Source organism: Heptranchias perlo, chromosome 35 (assembly GCF_035084215.1).
Source record: "Heptranchias perlo isolate sHepPer1 chromosome 35, sHepPer1.hap1, whole genome shotgun sequence".
Taxonomy (NCBI): Eukaryota; Metazoa; Chordata; class Chondrichthyes; order Hexanchiformes; family Hexanchidae; genus Heptranchias; species Heptranchias perlo.
The window spans coordinates 17,801,115-17,807,318 of NC_090359.1; the positions used below are offsets into that span (position 1 = coordinate 17,801,115).

Genomic DNA, 6,204 nt, shown 5'->3' on the forward strand with positions numbered 1-6,204 from the left:
GGTAGCGTGGCCGAGCGGTCTAAGGCGCTGGATTTAGGCTCCAGTCCCTGCGGGGGCGTGGGTTCGAATCCCACCGCTACCATAATTTGAAGTGCTAATTATTTTGGCCTCACACGAAGAATCCTTCTGTTTGAAGCAGTGCCATGCGCGCCATTGCTGTTGTTTGGGCACAACTGCCACACCTGATGCACTTCGTCGTGATCGTTTTGTGGTAAATACTCTGCGTTGTGGTCGCAGTAACATCGGAGCAAATCCGAGTCTCCACAGAGTTTCATTTACCGATTTTCGCCTCTGTCACATATAATAAGAGAATGCAGCAAGAAATCAATCTTTAGCACAAGAAATAATATTATTTTGGTGAAACATTTTAATTCCGTCAAATCCCAGCACTCTCACATGCCTGTACTTGATGTTCCACAGTTCAAACCCGCCTCTTCTCCTGGCTTTTTCTTCCTTCCACAGTCAATAGGCCGCCTTTACTTTCCTCCTTCCATTTTATGGACACTTCCCAGCGGCATTGCCAACTCTAACATTCACTTTCACGATCTCACTCCTTTAAGTTTGTTCTGCTCCGACCGCTGTTTCTATTGGGCACATGTCCCATTCGCACCAATGTTCATTTGTGCCTTGAAACCAGTCGATACATTTCGATCTGCGTGACCGCTCGACAGACAAACACGACGAAAGCAGGGCTGGTCTCTGGAAAGACAGCCGCCCGATTGTTCACGAAATTTACTTGGGGAATCTTGTGATCCAGGGGATGGTAACTGAAGAACTGGTTTTTGTTTTGACGCTTGTTGGCTCTTTTCTCTCAGCAGTTGAGTTGCGTGAGCGACGGGCAGCGCTACAGAGCTGCGAATGGCGGTTGAAAGGTTCACATTCGGCAAGTTGGGGCGGTGCAGTAATATCCGATGAGAGATACTCGCTTTCCCGGGGCGTCATTGTGCACTTTGATTGATACTTCACGTTATTCACATCTTACACTCGCAGCACCTCCGGGCGGCAATCAGGACTTTGCTGATTTGAGCAGAGTTCAGCGAGCAATGCAAAATTCATCCACCGTGGCTTCGGATTGGACTGAAACCCAGGACTTCTGGATGAATATAATGAAGGAACCAACACATCAAACGGTAAATGCAATAATGGCGCGGATGGGATAAAAACCATGCGTGGAGAGAGAGGTCGAGAGTGAGCATGTGGCGGTGCGTGGCGTTGAGCGTGGATCTCAGGAAGCGGCGGGAGCAGTGGTTGGAGGAACGCTGAATATCATGGAGATATCTGGAATCATGGGCGGATCCGAAACATGAAGGGTGGAATTTAAGTTGGAATCCACGTGGAATAAGTCGGAGCCGGACACAGTTGCTGAGGAAGGAGATGTGTCTGTGAAAGTGAGTTTTAGTAGAAACCTGATCAAACACTCTCTCTTCAGCAGCACCGACTCTCTCTACTTCAGAGCTGTCCTGGTCCGCAGTTCCATTTCATCCTTCGCCTCATCCGGCGATTGAACAAAAAACTTTTTTTCTTCCTTTCAGGTGTCAAGGACCGCAAGTTTCAACAACTCTTAGATACCAAGACCCCTCCCGATCCTTCTTCCCCTTCACTTTCCTCTGACCCCATCCCTCCCTCCAATCTCTTTGTCGTGTTTTCACCATTCCCTCTGACCATCCCCTCTCTGACCCCGAACGTCAGTCCTCAGCAAAGGCTTCAGTTTCATCCCCTTACGCCCCCACCTCAATGGGTTTTGAGCTCGACACGATGCTGAGCTCTTCTTCCGTCGCCTTCACCTCCGCGCCCATTTCTTTGTCCAGGAGTCTTCCCCCCGCACAGCGGACCCTGTCTCCCATCTTCAGAATTCCCGTTCCACCTGGACCCCTCCCTCTATCCTCTTACCCTCTCTTGATCTTTTCATTGTGAACTGCCAGCGTGACATCGGCCGTCTCAATTTCTCTGCTCCCATCACTCACTCTAACCTCCCTCCCTCTGAACTCACAGCACTCCGTTCTCTCGAGTCTGACCCTGACATTGTCATTAAACCTGCTGACAAGGGCGGCTCTGTTGTTGTTGTGAGGTGAGTAGACCTCTACCTAACGGAGGCTGAACGCCAACTCTCGACGTCCTCCTACCTTCCCCAGGACCGTGATCCCACCACCGAACATCAATCCATAGTTTCGCAGACCATCACAGATCTCATCTCCTGTGGAGAACTTCTCCCCACAACCTCCAACCTCATAGTCCCCCAAGCCCGCTTCTACCTCCTTCCCAAGATCCAAAAACTGGACTGTCCCAGGAGATCCATCGTCTCAACCTGTTCTTGCCCCGCGGAACAAATTTCTTCCTATTTCGACTCTACTTTCTCTCCGTCGTCCAGTTTATTCCGATCTCTATCCGCAACTCATCCGATGCCTTCCGCCACTTGAACAATTTCCAGTTCCCCGGCCCTAACCCTCTCCTTTTCACCCAGGACGTCCAGTCCATCTACACCTCCATCCCCCAACAGGACGGCCTGCGGGCCCCCTGCCTCTTCCATGAACGAAGGTCCAACCAATCCCCATCCTCCACCACCCTCCTCTGCCTGGCTGAACTTGTGGGAGAGGTGGAACATTCTTTGTTCCAGTCCGACTCAGGTCCCCTCCCTCACCTCTTTTTCCGGTACATTGATGACTGTATCGATGTCACTTCCTGCTCTCGCCCCAGTCAAGTTTGCTTCCAATTTTCACCCTTCCCCTCGCCTTCACACGGTCCATCTCCGAACCTTCCCTTCCCTTCCTCTTTCTCCATTTCCGGGGATAGGCTGTCAACCAATATCTATTATAAGTCCACCGACCCGCACAGCGACTTTGATTACACTTCCTCCCACTCCGCTTCCTGTCAGGACTCTATTCCCTTCTCCCAGTTTCTCCGTCTCCATTGTGTCTGTTCTGACGATGCCACCTTGCGCACCAGTATTTCCGATATGTCTTCCCTTTTTCTCAACCTAGGGTTCCCCTCCACTGTCGTTGACTGGGCCCTCGACTGTGTCCATCCGATTTCCTTCACTTCTGCCCTTTCCCATTCCACTCCCTCCCAGTACCACGGTAGGTCCCCCTTGTCCTTACCTTCCACCCCACCAGCCTCCACATTCAATGTATGATCCTCCGCCATTTCCACCACGTCCAAGCGCGATGCCACCACCAAAAACACCTTCCCATCCCCTCCACTTTCAGCATTCCGAAGGGACCACTCCCTCCACGACACCCCGGTCCACTCTTCCATCACCCCCAACACCCGATCTCCTCCCCACGGCACCTTCCCATGCGAGTGCAGGAGATGCAACACCTGCCCTTTCACCTCCTCCCTTCCCACCTTCCAGGGTCCCAAACATTCCTTCCAGGTGAAACAGCGATTTATTTGTAATCGCTTTGCTGAACACCTCCGCTCAGTCCACAAGCGTGACCCTGAGCTTCCGGTCGCATGCCATTTTAATTCCCCGTCCCAATCCCACTCTGCCCTCTCTGTCCTCGGCCTCCGACTCCGTTCCAATGAAGCTCAACATAAGCTCGAGAAACAGCACCTCATCTTTCGATCAGGCTCTTTACAACCTTCTGAACTCAACATTGATTTCAATAACTTCAGATCATAAACACTGATCACATTTTTTCGGAGATCAAGTGCTGATTGTGGTTCTAATGTTACCATTTACAGCTCCTCTGGACCCATCTTTTGTTTCTTTACTTGTCCCATTACCACCCTCCTTGCCTTGCACCATCATCCCCTTTTATTATTTAATCACTCCTGCCCTCCACCCTATCAGAGACCTTCCCTTTTGTTCTTTCCTCCCCTCCCATTCCTCCCCCATCCCTTTTCCTGACTCTGTACTTGCTTAAAAACTGTTTAATCTTCAACCTTTTCCAGTTCTGACGAAGGATCATCGACCTGAAACACTAACTCTGTTTCTCTCTCCACAGACGCTGCCTGACTTGGTGATTATTTACAGCATTTTCTGTTTTTATTTCAGATTTCCAGCATCCGCAGTATTTTGCTTCTAATATCTCCTTCTGTGGCTCGGTGTCAAATTTTGTTTAAAAAAATCCCCTGTGAAGCGCCTTGGGACGTTTTGCTACGTTAAAGGCACTATTTAAATAGTTCAGGCAGAAACTCAGCCACAGAAGTGTGGCGCCGTGATCGTATAGTGGTTAGTACTCTGCGTTGTGGCCGCAGCAACCTCGGTTCGAATCCGAGTCACGGCATAGTGTACGCTGCTCCTTTTGTTCTCTCCCGCGCTTGCGAATATAATGCAATAATATATCAATATTTAACACATGAGAAAAACATTTTTTGTTGTGTCGAAAACCTATTTATTCCATCAAATCCCACCTCTCTCACATGCCTGTACTTGATGTTCCACAGTTCAAACCCGCCTCTTCTCCCAGCTTTTTCTTCCTTCCACAGTCAATAGGCCGCCTTTCCTTTCCTCCTTCCATTTCATGCGGCATTGCCGACTCTAACATTCACTTTCACGATCTCACTCCTTTAATTTTGCTCTGCTCCGACCGCTGTTTCTATTGGGCACATGTCCCATTCGCACCAATGTTCATTTGTGCCTTGAAACCAGTCGATACATTTCGATCTGCGTGACCGCTCGACAGACAAACACGACGAAAGCAGGGCTGGTCTCTGGAAAGACAGCCGCCCGATTGTACACGCAATTTACTTGGGGAATCTTGTGATCCAGGGGATGGTAACTGAAGAACTGGTTTTTGTTTTGATGCTTTTTCGCTCTTTTCTCTCAGCAGTTGAGTTGCGTGAGTGACGGGCAGCGCTGCAGAGCTGCGAATGGCGGTTGAAAGGTTCACATTTGGCAAGTTGGGGCGGTGCTGTAAGATCGGAAGTGTTCCGCCTTGATCTGAATAGTTCTGTTGAAGCGTGCGATTGAATCAAATTGCGGATAAATGTAAAGAGCGCCTGTGGGGAAAAAGGAACGATTACAGGCCATGAGCGAAAGGTCTTTCAAATTCTCGTGGGGCAGGACGCTGTGTGCGGAAACGGCAGATTTTAAAGCGCGTGTGTAGGAAAGTAAAGTGCGATCTTGTGTGTGAGAAGAGCACAAGAAAGTTGTGCTTGAAGCTGCGCCCTTGAGGCAAGTTGCAGGTTGTCAGGAAAACTGCGATAGTGAAAGCTCAAAAATAAACCCAGAAACTGCTGGCAACACTCAGCAGGTCAGGTAGTATCTGTGGAGAGATACTCAAGTATTTATCCAATTCTCCTTTTAAAGTTACGATTGAATCGAGCTCCACCATCCTTTAAGGCAGTGCGTTCCAGATCATAACAATTCGCTGTGTAAAAAAATCTCCTTATTTCTCTTCTAGTTCTTTTGCCAATTATCTTAAATCTGCGTCCGTTGGTTGCCGACCCTCCCGCCAGTGGGTGAAGTTTCTCCTTATTTGCTCGATCAAAACCCCTCTTAATTTTGAACACGTGGATTACTTCTACCCTTAACCTTCATTGCTCGAAGCAGAACAATCCCAGGTTCTCGAGTCTCTCCACACAACTAAACCCCATCCCTGGTATAATTCTGGGAAATCTCCTCTCCATCCTCTCCAAGACCTTGACCTCCTTAATAAATTATAGTGCCCAGAATTGGACACAATACTTCAGATGAGGCCTGAACAATGATTTATAAACGTTTAACATAACATCCTTGCTCTTGTGCTCTATTTCTCTATTATTAAGCCAAGGAACCGGATGCTGTTTCAACGGTTTCACAAACTTGTGCTGCCACATTCAAAGATGTTGATGAAAACTGTCGAAACTTAACACTATGCAAATGCATTAACACCCAAACAAGTAGTACAAGGAGAAACTTTATTGAACCCCAACTTGTATACAAGTGGAAGTGCACCTCAAACAATGGTTGAGGGTGCAACTTCGCCGAGTCAATGAAACAGTTCATGTTTATACAATTCATTCGGCAATGCCCACCTGTTACAGAATATGGGCGTACACGTACATTCTTTATTTGCTCAGGTAGTTGGTCAATCAAGTAGTGAGCCAGCCCCCGAACATCCATAGCCATCACGTAGGCCTGAGCAGATTTCAGCTACTTTCTTTCTCTCTACATTCCTGTTCCTTGTTATAAGTAAGACTGGAGCCAGTCTCAAGGCTTCATGGCCATTCATCAACTCTATTATTATTATATTCTGTCCTTATCTCAAGGAAGGCCAGGCT

The 6,204-nt window shown here is 48.5% G+C and overlaps 2 non-coding genes across 2 annotated transcripts; both read left to right on the top strand.

Moving 5' to 3' along the window:
- On the top strand, positions 1 to 82 carry trnal-uag (transfer RNA leucine (anticodon UAG)). The gene has a single exon. It is a non-coding gene; the product is annotated as a tRNA-Leu (tRNA).
- Positions 83 to 4,154: 4,072 nt separating this feature from the next.
- Positions 4,155 to 4,226, top strand: trnah-gug (transfer RNA histidin (anticodon GUG)). The gene has a single exon. It is a non-coding gene; the product is annotated as a tRNA-His (tRNA).
- Positions 4,227 to 6,204: the final 1,978 nt, after the last annotated feature.